At 33.2% G+C, this 11,462-nt stretch overlaps 1 non-coding gene across 1 annotated transcript; it reads left to right on the top strand.

Annotated features, from left to right (window-relative positions):
• The first annotated feature begins 11,059 nt into the window (after positions 1–11,059).
• On the top strand, positions 11,060–11,166 carry LOC121230015 (small nucleolar RNA R71). Its single transcript, XR_005927967.1, has one exon. It is a non-coding gene; the product is annotated as a small nucleolar RNA R71 (small nucleolar RNA).
• Positions 11,167–11,462: the final 296 nt, after the last annotated feature.

The following is an 11,462-nucleotide window of genomic DNA, read 5'->3' as shown; positions in this document are numbered from 1 at the left end:
AATTAAAATAAGCATGCATATTAATTTTTTCTTGCTGAAACTTGAGAAAGAAAGAAAGAAAATATAGCTTAGGGTATTCGACACTTTGAAAGCTTGATTCAAGGTTAGTTTTTGTTCGGTTTTTGATAATTTTTACGTTTTTGAGATCGTTACAGTGTAATGTACAAAGCCCATGCTTGAATTTCTAATTTTGATGAATATTTTAAGTTATTCCATTGATGAATAATTGAGCTTTGTGATGTTACATGATGAATTATGAAAGATATGTTTTGGATTAATATGTTTTGACTTAGAATTTTAGATAATTTTGAGTAATTAGGCCTAAATAACAAAAATAATAATTTGAGGGACTAAAATGTGAAATAAATGAAATGTATGGACTTGTATGAGCATAAGGAAGATTCAACCTAAGCATGGTGTGTGCAAATTTTTCATGTTTTGTTCAATTTGGACAAAATTGTAAAAAGTGTAAAATGTTAGGGGTAAAATGTTAATTTGCCCATTTATGTGTTTTTGGACTAAATTGAGTGAAAATATGTTTGAATGAGTTTAATTCAAGAACCAAAGAAATCGGATTTGGATCGGGGGAAAACCAAAGTTATTGATTAGTCATCCCTTTCCGATTACTATTGTCCGAGGTAAGTTTAGAAGCAAATAGATATTGTTTATTTGATTAAATACAAACTATATATATGCTGAAATGTATAATGTGATAGTATATATGTGAAAGCCGAATATGTATAAGCTTGGAATCAATGTGTACGAGTTCGATTCGATCGAGTTACGACGTCCGAAAGCCCAGTACGAACCTTAGGAATAGCTAGGATACATATGTTATGACATAAGATTTTTGATATGTGTTCTCGTGAAAGACCACGTCTGGGACGTTGGCATCGATATATGTAGTTATGTGTAAGACCATGTCTGGGACATCAGCATCGTATTTGATTCGTGTAGGACTCTATTTGGGACAGTGGCATCGATATGTGATAGCATGTAAGACCACGTCGGGGACGTTAGCTTTGTATGATATATGTGATTATCCGAGTATCCTATTCAATTTCGAATGGTTCAATGGGTAATGATAATTTGTGATAGAATGTGTAAAACGAGCTAAAGTGATCAGGTATGTGATAGCTTAATACCTATTTGAAATAAGATAAGTAGGTTACTTGATATGTGTTGCAAATCATATATGGTGTAAATGAAAAATATATGTGTATATAAAAAGTACATTCCGCCAAAGGTTAAGTATAGTGATATCATATTTGAGATCTATGTGCAAACGTATATATATGATTGTATTTGGCCTTATGAATATAAAATGTGAATATTTATGAAATGATTCATGAATATATGTATATGAGTTTATGTATATTCGGTTAAATAATGATATTATGGCTTTGAGATTGAATGATATTTTGATATTGGATATATATATATTCGGCTAAATGAAAGTATATGTTGTTTATGAAATTGTAAGTTTGAAATTAAATGTTATTATTATAGTATGAATTGGTTTGGTTAATTGAACTGATATTTTCATTGAGTTATTTATTGCTTATGACTTACTAAGCTATGATAGCTTACTCTGTGTGTTTATGTTTGTCTCTGTTTTATAGATTTTGGAGACTAGTTACGAGCTCGGGGATCATCAGCAAAGTCTATCACACTATTGACTATTTTTGGTACTTTATAAGTTTAAACTTGAACCTATGTCATGTTTAGGCTAGGTTATATTTGGTTAAGTTTGAAGTTGTGTATATATTAAGCCATGCAAAAATGGCTACTATGTTATGTGAGTATATGAAACTTTAGTTAAGTTTATATGTGTTATATGCATTGAAACTGGTTGATGATTTTAGATGTGTGTGTTTGGTTGATTCAGCTATGGTTCATGTATAGATAAAAATATATGTGAACTTGGTTGTTGTGCTTTGTTAAGGTATCACAAATAGCCTATGATTAGCTCACTTTCGGTAAGTTTGATATATTTTGTCTTTGTGAATGGTTTATTAATTTGGCTTAGTAATGGAGTAAAATGATAATTATATATATATTCAAATGTGTATTAGTCATTTTGATTCGGTTTGTAATGGAAATGTATGTGCATACATTATGCTAATGGTTGGTTAATTAAGTACGGTTGATGAAGACAAATAATGAGTATGTTATATGATTGTTTTGATTAATATGCTTTGTTTGAGGTACAGTAATAAAAGATCAAAATCTTAGGTTATATATTGAGTTTGAAAATGTGCCGTATTTGTGGTTAAATAATTTGGTATATAATAGATAGGTACTTTGGTATGATTTGCTTTGGTACTAGTGTTTAAAATTGATTATAATCATAATTGTATGTGGTTAAATGAATATTTATGTGTATTATATACACATGCCTATTATGCCGTATGAATGTTTAAAATCTAGCCAAACATGTATAATATATGAATTGGTATAGTCATGACATAATTAACGGAATAGGTTAAAATGCATATACTATAGTAATATCAAAGGTAGGTACGGTCATATATTAAGTTTGTTAATGTTATAAATGTATAATTATTCTATAGTGCATGAAGAGTGTTAAATGACAATGTTGAATTGGGTTTTGAATGGTAATGCCTCATAACCCTAATTCGACAATAGATACGAGTTACAGGTGTTACATTTGATTGGTATTAGAGCTACGGTTTAGTCGATTCTAGGACTAACATAGCTCGTGTGAGTCTAGCTATACATTCCATATTATATATTGTGATAGTGTGTTGACTTCTGACATTTGAAAATGTTTTTTCGTATAGTAATGGATCCCGATAGAGCCGTAGCTTTGTGATGTTAGATGATGAATTATGAAAGATATGTTTTGGATTAATATGTTTTGTATTGGAATTTTTCATGATTTTTGAGTAATTAGGGCTAAATTGCAAAAATAATAAATTGAGGGACTAAAATATGAAATAAATAAAATGTACGGACTTGTATGAGCATAAGGAAGATTCAGCCTAAGCATTGTGTGTGCAAATTTTTCATGTTTTTTGTTTTGTGCAATTTAGACTAAATTGTAAAAAAGTGTAAAATGTTAGGGGCAAATGGTAATTTGATCATTTATTTGTTTTTGGACTAAATTGAGTGCAAATATCATTGAATGAGTTTAATTTGAACATGTATAGATCAAGAACCAAAGAAATCAGATTTGGATCAGGGAAAACCAAAGTTATCGATTAGTCGTCCCGTTCCGATTACTGTTGTCCGAGGTAAGTTTATAAAAAAATAAATATTATTTATTTGATTAAATACGAACTATATATATGCTGAAATGCATAATGTGATAGTATATATGTGAAAGCCAAATATGTATAAGCTTGGAAATCTTTGTGTACGAGTTCGATTCGATCGAGTTACAACGTCCGAAAGCCTCGTACGAACCATAGGAATAGCTAGGATACATATGTCATGACATAGGATTTCTGATATGTGTTCTCATGTAAGACCACTTCTGGGACACTGGCATCGATATGTGATAGCATGTAAGACCACATCTGGGACGTCAGCATTGTACAATATATGTGATTATCCGAGTATCCTATTCAATTCCGAATGGTTCAACGTGCAATGATAATTTTTGATAAAATGTGTAAAACGAGCTAAAGTGATCAGGTATGTGATAGCTTAATACTTATTTGAAATAAGGTAAGTAGGTTACTTGATATGTGTTGCAAATCATTGATGATGTAAATGAAAAATATATGTCTATATGAAAAGTACATTCGACCAAAGGTTAAGTATAGTGATGTCATATTTGAGATCTATGTGCAAACATATATAAATGATTGTATTCGGCCTTATGAATATAAAATGTGAATATTTATAAAATGATTCATTAATATATGTATATGAGTTTATGTATATTCGGTTAAATAATGATATTATGGGTTTGAGATTGAATGATATTTTGATATTGGATATATGTATATTCGGTTAAATGAAAGTATATGTTGTATATGAAATTGTAAGTTTGAAATTAAATGTGATTGTTATAGTATGAATTGGTTTGGTTAATTGAATTGGTATTGTCATTGAGTTATTTATTGCTTATGACTTAGTAAGTTATGATAGCTTACTATGTGTGTTTATGTTTGTCTCTGTTTTATAGATTTTGGAGACTAGTTACGAGCTCGGGGATCGTCGGCAAAGTTTATCACACTATTGATTGTTTTTGGTACTTTATAAGTTTAAACTTGAACCTATGTCATGTATAGGCTAGGTTATATTTGGTTAAGTTTGAAGTTGTGCATGTATTAAGCCATGCAAAAATGGCTACTATGTTATGTGAGTATATGAAGCTTTAGTCAAGTTTATATGTGCTATATGAATTGAAAATGATTGATGATTTTGGATGTGTGTTTTTGGTTGATTCGGCTATGGTTCATGTATAGATAAAAATATATGTGAACTTGGTTGTTGTGTTTTGTTAAGGTATCACAAATAGCCTATGGTTAGCTCACTTTTGGTAAGATTGATATAGTTTTTCTTTGTGTATGGTTTATTAATTTGGCTTAGTAATGGAGTAAAATGATAATTATATATATATTTGAATACGTATTAGTCATTTTGATTCAGTTTGTAATGGAAATGTATGTGCATACATTATGCTAATGGTTGGTTAATTAAGTACGGTTGATGAAGACAAATAATGAGTATGTTATATGATTGTTTTGATTAATATGCTTTGTTTGAGGTACGGTAATAAAAGATCAAAATGTTAGGTTATATATTGAGTTTGAAAATGAGCCATATTTGTGGTTAAATAATTTGGTATATAATAGATAGGTACTTTGGTATGATTTGCTTTTGTACTAGTGTTTAAAATTGATTATAATCATAATTGTATGTGGTTCAATTAATATGCTTGTTTATGTATATTATATACACATGCCTATTTTACCGTGTGAATGTTTAAAATCTAGCCTAACATGCATAATATATGAACTGGTATTGTCATGACTTAATTAACGGAATAGGTTAAGATGCTTATACTATAGTAACATCAAAGGTAGGTATAGTCATATAGCAAGTTTGTTAATGTTATAAATGTATCATTATTCTATAGTTCATGAAGAGTGTTAAATGACAATGTTGAATTAGGTTTTGAATGGTAATGCCTCATAACCGTAATTCAGCGACAGATACGAGTTAGGGGTGTTACATTTGATTGGTATCAGAGCTACGGTTTAGTCGATTTTAGGACTAACGTAGCATGTGTGAGTCTAGCTATACATGCCATATTATATACTGTGATAGTGTGATGACTTCTGACATTTGAAAATGTTTTTTCGTATAGTAATGGATCCAGATAGAGCCGTAGCTTTGTGATGTTAGATGATGAATTATGAAAGATATGTTTTGGATTAATATGTTTTGTATTGAAATTTTTAATGATTTTGAGTAATTAAGGCTAAATTGCAAAAATAATAAATTGAGGGACTAAAATGTGAAATAAAATAAATGTATGGACTTGTATGAGCATAAGGAAGATTGTGCAAATTTTTCATGTTTTTTGTTTTGTGCAATTTGGACTAAATTGTAAAAAATATCCGGGGTAAAATGGTAATTTGACCATTTATTTGTTTTTGGACTAAATTGAGTGAAAATATGTTTGAATGAGTTTAATTTGAACATGTTTAGATCAAGAACCAAAGAAATCAGATTTGAATCGGGGAAAAACTAAAGTTGTCGATTAGACGTCCCGTTCCGATTACTGTTGTCCGAGGTAAGTTTATAAGCATATAGATATTATTTATTTGATTAAATACGAAATATATATAGGCTGAAATGTATAATGTGATAGTATATATGTGAAAGCCAAATATGTGTAAGCTTGGAAATATATGTGTACAAGTTCGATTCGATCGAGTTACGACGTTCGAAAGCCCCGTACGAACCTTAGGAATAGCTAGGATACATATGTCATGACATAGGATTTCTAATATGTGTTCTCGTGTAAGACCATGTCTGGGACGTTGGCATCGATATATGTGGTTACGTGTAAAACCATGTCTAGGATATCGGCATCGTATTTGATTCATGTAAGACCTTGTCTGGGACAGTGGCATCGATATGTGATAGCATGTAAGACCACTTCTGGGATGTTAGCATTGTACGATATATGTGATTATCCGTGTAACGCCCTGAAATTGGGCCTAGAAGTATTGGGCCTTGAGCATGGGAACGGTTAGGAGACTGCTCAAAAATATTTTAGTTAAGCAAGAAAGTGACACAAATTACATGTTTTCTATACTGGCTTAGAGATTTGAGTGTGTTTGGAAGTGTTTGAGAAGCCTAGGTTCAAGTTTAGGCTTTTGCAAAAATTTTAGTTTTTCCCCTTAAGTAAACCTTGGCTTTAGCTTGTAGGCCTTTTAAATAACAATGCATGTATTATGTCACAAAAAGCCTTGTGGTTTGGTGGCAAGTGGCGTGACTTGGTAATTGGGAAAACTTGGGTTTGAATCCCATAACAAGCAAGGAGTATTTATATTGTTAATGGGGTGGCAACTATTTGAATTGGATACAAACTCTGCTGATGTGGTTGTAGAAGTGGTCAAAGGGAGGAAATCAAAGAATTTGAAAAGGGTGGTTATGGATATAGAGGAGAGTTGAGTGGAGAGAATCATGGATTTCAAATTTGGAGAGTTTGAATAGATTTGAATTGGTCAAATGAGAGTTTTGAGGAGAGAATAGGAGAGTGGATCGTGGAATAAGAGAGTTGGGAGTTGTCTGCCGAAATTGGGATTCTTTATGTGCCATAATCGGTCTTAGGCATTAAGTGCCCAATAGGTTACTTCTTTCCCTTTACTGATGACTTCTCTCTCTCTTTGCTCCTCTCTCGCTACTGTTTGTGTGGTAGCCGAAATTTGGCAGTGGCCTTTCGGGTACGTTTTGGATTAACTTAGTTTGATTTTATCTTGCAATAGGGTACTTCTGTTGGACAAAAACTTTCCTTTCTCCATCACTCTCTTTTTCCCTAGTGTTCAAGGTATTAGCTGAACTTCTTTTCCCCTCTCTTCCCCCTTTCTTTTCTCAACCAATCCCTCTTAACTGATTTCACCTTCTCTTCTTTTTCCATTCGAATACTTGGAGCCCTGTTTGCTCTTCTCAATAGTAGCTGAATCTCCCTGCGTTGATTAAGGTAAATGGGTTCTTCTCTGTTTATAGCCGAATCTGGTGCTTGCAGTCACTGCTACTTTGGATGCTCGGTTATCCTTTCCCTTCTTTTCTCTCTATCGTTTTATCACTCTCCTCTAAACCATCTTTGTCTGTCGTCTTTGACAGGGGTGTTAGTGTAGGCCGAATACTATTACCAACCTTTTTGGTTCTACGTGTTGGTAAGTGGTCTCACTTGGTTCATTATATTCGCATATATGGTATGGGTTAACATGATGCAGTCGTAATGCAGAGTTCATCAAAGATCTAGAAGTTCGTCCTAACTAGCTGTTTAAGGCAGATAAACCATGTTCGTCTTGTCGCGGTAGGTAATAGTTACAGTTGGGATTTAAGAGTTGTGAAGAGGGTATTAACCTTATTGAATATAGACTTATTATTTACCATGTTTACTTAAAGGCTGTGGTGCTCGTAGACTCGTATCGGTCTTCGCAACCAGGTGTGTAATCGTTCCCCACTCAATTACTGTTAAAGCCAAAAGAGGTGTATAATCACACCCCTGTTAAACTGTGATTTGGCAAATGCCGAAAAGCCGAAATGTTGAAACGCCGGCATTCGAGGCCTCACGAGCCTGCGAATGCACGTGGGGCAATCCAAACCCACAAAGCGTGGGCGATAGGCTGTAGAGGCCGCCATGAGCGCTCTCGTAGACTTGGGCCTCGATGGGCCCGTAAGCCCGTTTGTGTAAATTTAACTGTAGGTGAGAAGTAGTTGGGCTTGTCATGTCGTGTACATGGCATAGGCCATTCTGGGCCACGTTGGGTCGAAATGGGCCGTGTGGGCCCAATGGGCTCGTGAGCTCCATAAAGATTAAATCGATGGTGGTCATGTGGCCCCACTTGGGCCGAGTAATGGGCCTTGGGCCCATTTACACCGTTATGATCATTTAGGTTATCTGTGTCGTTTGAGGCGACTTTAGACCTTCGGAGAGGTCGTTATTTGACTGTAATACCCTTATAGGGTAAAATGATTGTAATAGCCCTGTAGGGTAAAATGACTGTAATACCCCAGTAGGGTAAAATGACCGTAATACCCCTGTAGGGTAAAATGACCGTAATACCCCTGTAGGGTAAAATGATCGTAATACCCCTGTAGGGTAAAATGACCGTAGTACCCCTATATGGTAAAATGACGATTATGCCCTTATATTCCGTATGACTAATGTGATTATGTTTTACATATATGATTGTACTGAGTATGACTTTGTATACATGTAATATTTATAACATGACATATTGCACGGGGTTGGGATTTTGATATAGAGGAAGTCCTGTACTGGTGACTATGTCACATCCACTGATACTGGTGGCTTTGCCACATTTACTGTTTCTGACAGCTATGCTGCATTATTATTACTGGCAGCTTTACTGCAATATCAGTGTATTGGCTGGGTGGGCCGATTTATATCCCCACATGCTGTGTTGGTTGGTACGGGTGGTGTGATGGCTAGATTTGGGTGGGATGCATAATTGCACTACACTGTACTGATACTGCATTGGGCTTAGGCCCACACTGTTACTGTATAGGGCTAAGGCCCAGACTGTACTGATACTGAATAGGGCTCAGGCCCAGACTGTTACCGATCTGGGCTTAGGCCCAGACTGTGTTATTCACTGTTTGTTTGCTATTGGGATTACACACTGAGTTTTTGTAAACTCACCCTTTCTCTTAACTGTACAGATAATCCTCAGCCTTAGACAGTTTGGAGCCGCAAGGGACTCAGGGGTGGCCACACGATTGCTGATGTTCTATTGTTGACTCTATTTTTTAAAAAATTCATGTTGGGTTTTTGATATGTAATAAGGCCATTTGTGGGTTTAAGTTTTAATTGGGCTTTTGTTTTCTTATATTAAACTGCTAGTTTGGGTAAAGACGAGGTTTTAAAATAATTATTATTTTCTAAAACACTCATTTTAAACTCCAAATACTTAAAAAGCTTCTGCATTTTTAAATCAATTTAATATAACACTGATGGTTTATAACATAAACGTTCGACTAGAACTTTTGTTAGATAATAATAATAGGATTTAAATTCAGCAATGGATTTTTACCGAAAAGATTAATTTTCAAAAAACACTTTGATGTGACACGTCAAATTCAGCCATAACGTCTAGGCCAAGTTTGGGGTGTTACAATCTGAGTATCCTATTCAATTCTGAATGGTTCAACGGGCAATGATAATTTGTGATAAAATGTGTAAAAGGAGCTAAAGTGATCTGGTATGTGATAGCTTAATACCTATTTGAAATAAGGTAAGTAGGTTACTTGATATGTGTTGCAAATCATATATGATGTAAATGAAAAATATATGTGTATATGAAAAGTACATTCGGCCAAAGGTTAAGTATAGTGATATCATATTTGAGATCTATGTGCAAACATATATAAATGATTGTACTTGGCCTTATAAATATAAAATGTGAATATTTATAAAATGATTCATGAGTATATGTATATGAGTTTATGTATATTCGGTTAAATAATGATATTATGGCTTTGAGATTGAATGATATTTTGATATTGGATATATGTATATTCAGCTAAATGAAAGTATATGTTGTATATGAAATTGTAAGTTTGAAATTAAATGTGATTATTATAGTATGAATTGGTTTGGTTAATTGAATTGATATTGTCATTGAGTTATTTATTGCTTATGACTTAGTAAGCTATGATAGCTTACTGTGTGTGTTTATGTTTGTCTCTATTTTATAGATTTTGGAGACTAGTTACGAGCTCGGGGATCGTCAGCAAAGTCTATCACACTATTGACTGTTTTTGGTACTTTATAAGTTTAAACTTGAACCTATGGCATGTATAAGCTAGGTTATATTTGGTTAAGTTTGAAGTTGTGTATATATTAAACCATGCAAAAATGGCTAATATGTTATGTGAGTATATGAAACTTTAGTCAAGTTTACATGTGTTATATGCATTGAAAATGGTTGATGATTTTGGATGTGTGTGTTTGGTTGATTTGACTATGGTTCATGTATAGATAAAAATATATGTGAACTTGGTTGTTGTGCTTTGTTAAGGTATCACAAATAGCCTATGATTAGCTCACTTTCGGTAAGTTTGATATATTTTGTCTTTGTGAATTGTTTATTAATTTGGCTTAGTAATGGAGTAAAATGATAATTATATATATATTGGAATGCGTATTAGTCATTGTGATTCGGTTTGTAATGGAAATGTATGTGTATACATTATGCTAATGGTTGGTTAATTAAGTATGGTTATAAAGACAAATAATGAGTATGTTATATGATTGTTTTGATTAATATGCTTTGTTTGAGGTACAGTAATAAAAGATCAAAATCTTAGGTTATATATTGAGTTTGAAAATGTGCCGTATTTGTGGTTAAATAATTTGGTATATAATAGATAGGTACTTTGGTATGATTTGCTTTGGTACTAGTGTTTAAAATTGATTATAATCATAATTGTATGTGGTTAAATGAATATTTATGTGTATTATATACACATGCCTATTATGCCGTATGAATGTTTAAAATCTAGCCAAACATGTATAATATATGAATTGGTATAGTCATGTCAGAATTAATAGAATAGGTTAAAATGCATATACTATAGTAACATCAAAGGTAGGTACGGTCATATAGTAAGTTTGTTAATGTTATAAATGTATCATTATTCTATACTGCATAAAAAGTGGTAAGTTACAGTGTTGAATTGTGTTTTGAATGGTAATGCCTCATAACCCTAATCCGGCGATGGATATGGGTTAGGGGTGTTACAGACTACTCTATCCAAGTTAGATGTAATACATGCGTCAACACTGTTATAGAATATTTGCATTTGGAGCAATGCTTGTAGTCTGTGGTGTGGGCATTTTTTTTAGAATTATCTTGAAACGCTCCTATGCTTTGTACAAGGATTCTCCTTCAAATTGTTTAAAATTGGCGATTTCTCACCTCAGTTGGATGGTTCGACTAATCGGGAAAAATTTATGGAGAAATTTTTCTGCTAAATTATTCCATGTGGTGATGGAACTCGGTTCTAATGAGTCTATCCAATCGACTATGTTATCTCATAGTGAGAACATAAATAGCTAGAGACACATTGCATCATCAAATACCTCATTGTACTTGAAGGTATCACACAGTTGAAGGAACAACTTTAGGTGCTGATTCGGGTCTTCGATCATGTTGTAACAACCCAATTTCGATGAAATCGGAACATTTGTCTCAGGACCACAAATCTGAGCCGAAAATAAA

This window comes from Gossypium hirsutum, chromosome A05, assembly GCF_007990345.1.
Source record: "Gossypium hirsutum isolate 1008001.06 chromosome A05, Gossypium_hirsutum_v2.1, whole genome shotgun sequence".
NCBI lineage: Eukaryota > Viridiplantae > Streptophyta > Magnoliopsida > Malvales > Malvaceae > Gossypium > Gossypium hirsutum.
Note: the sequence above shows the minus strand (reverse complement) of the source record. Positions and strands in the feature narration are given on the sequence as shown.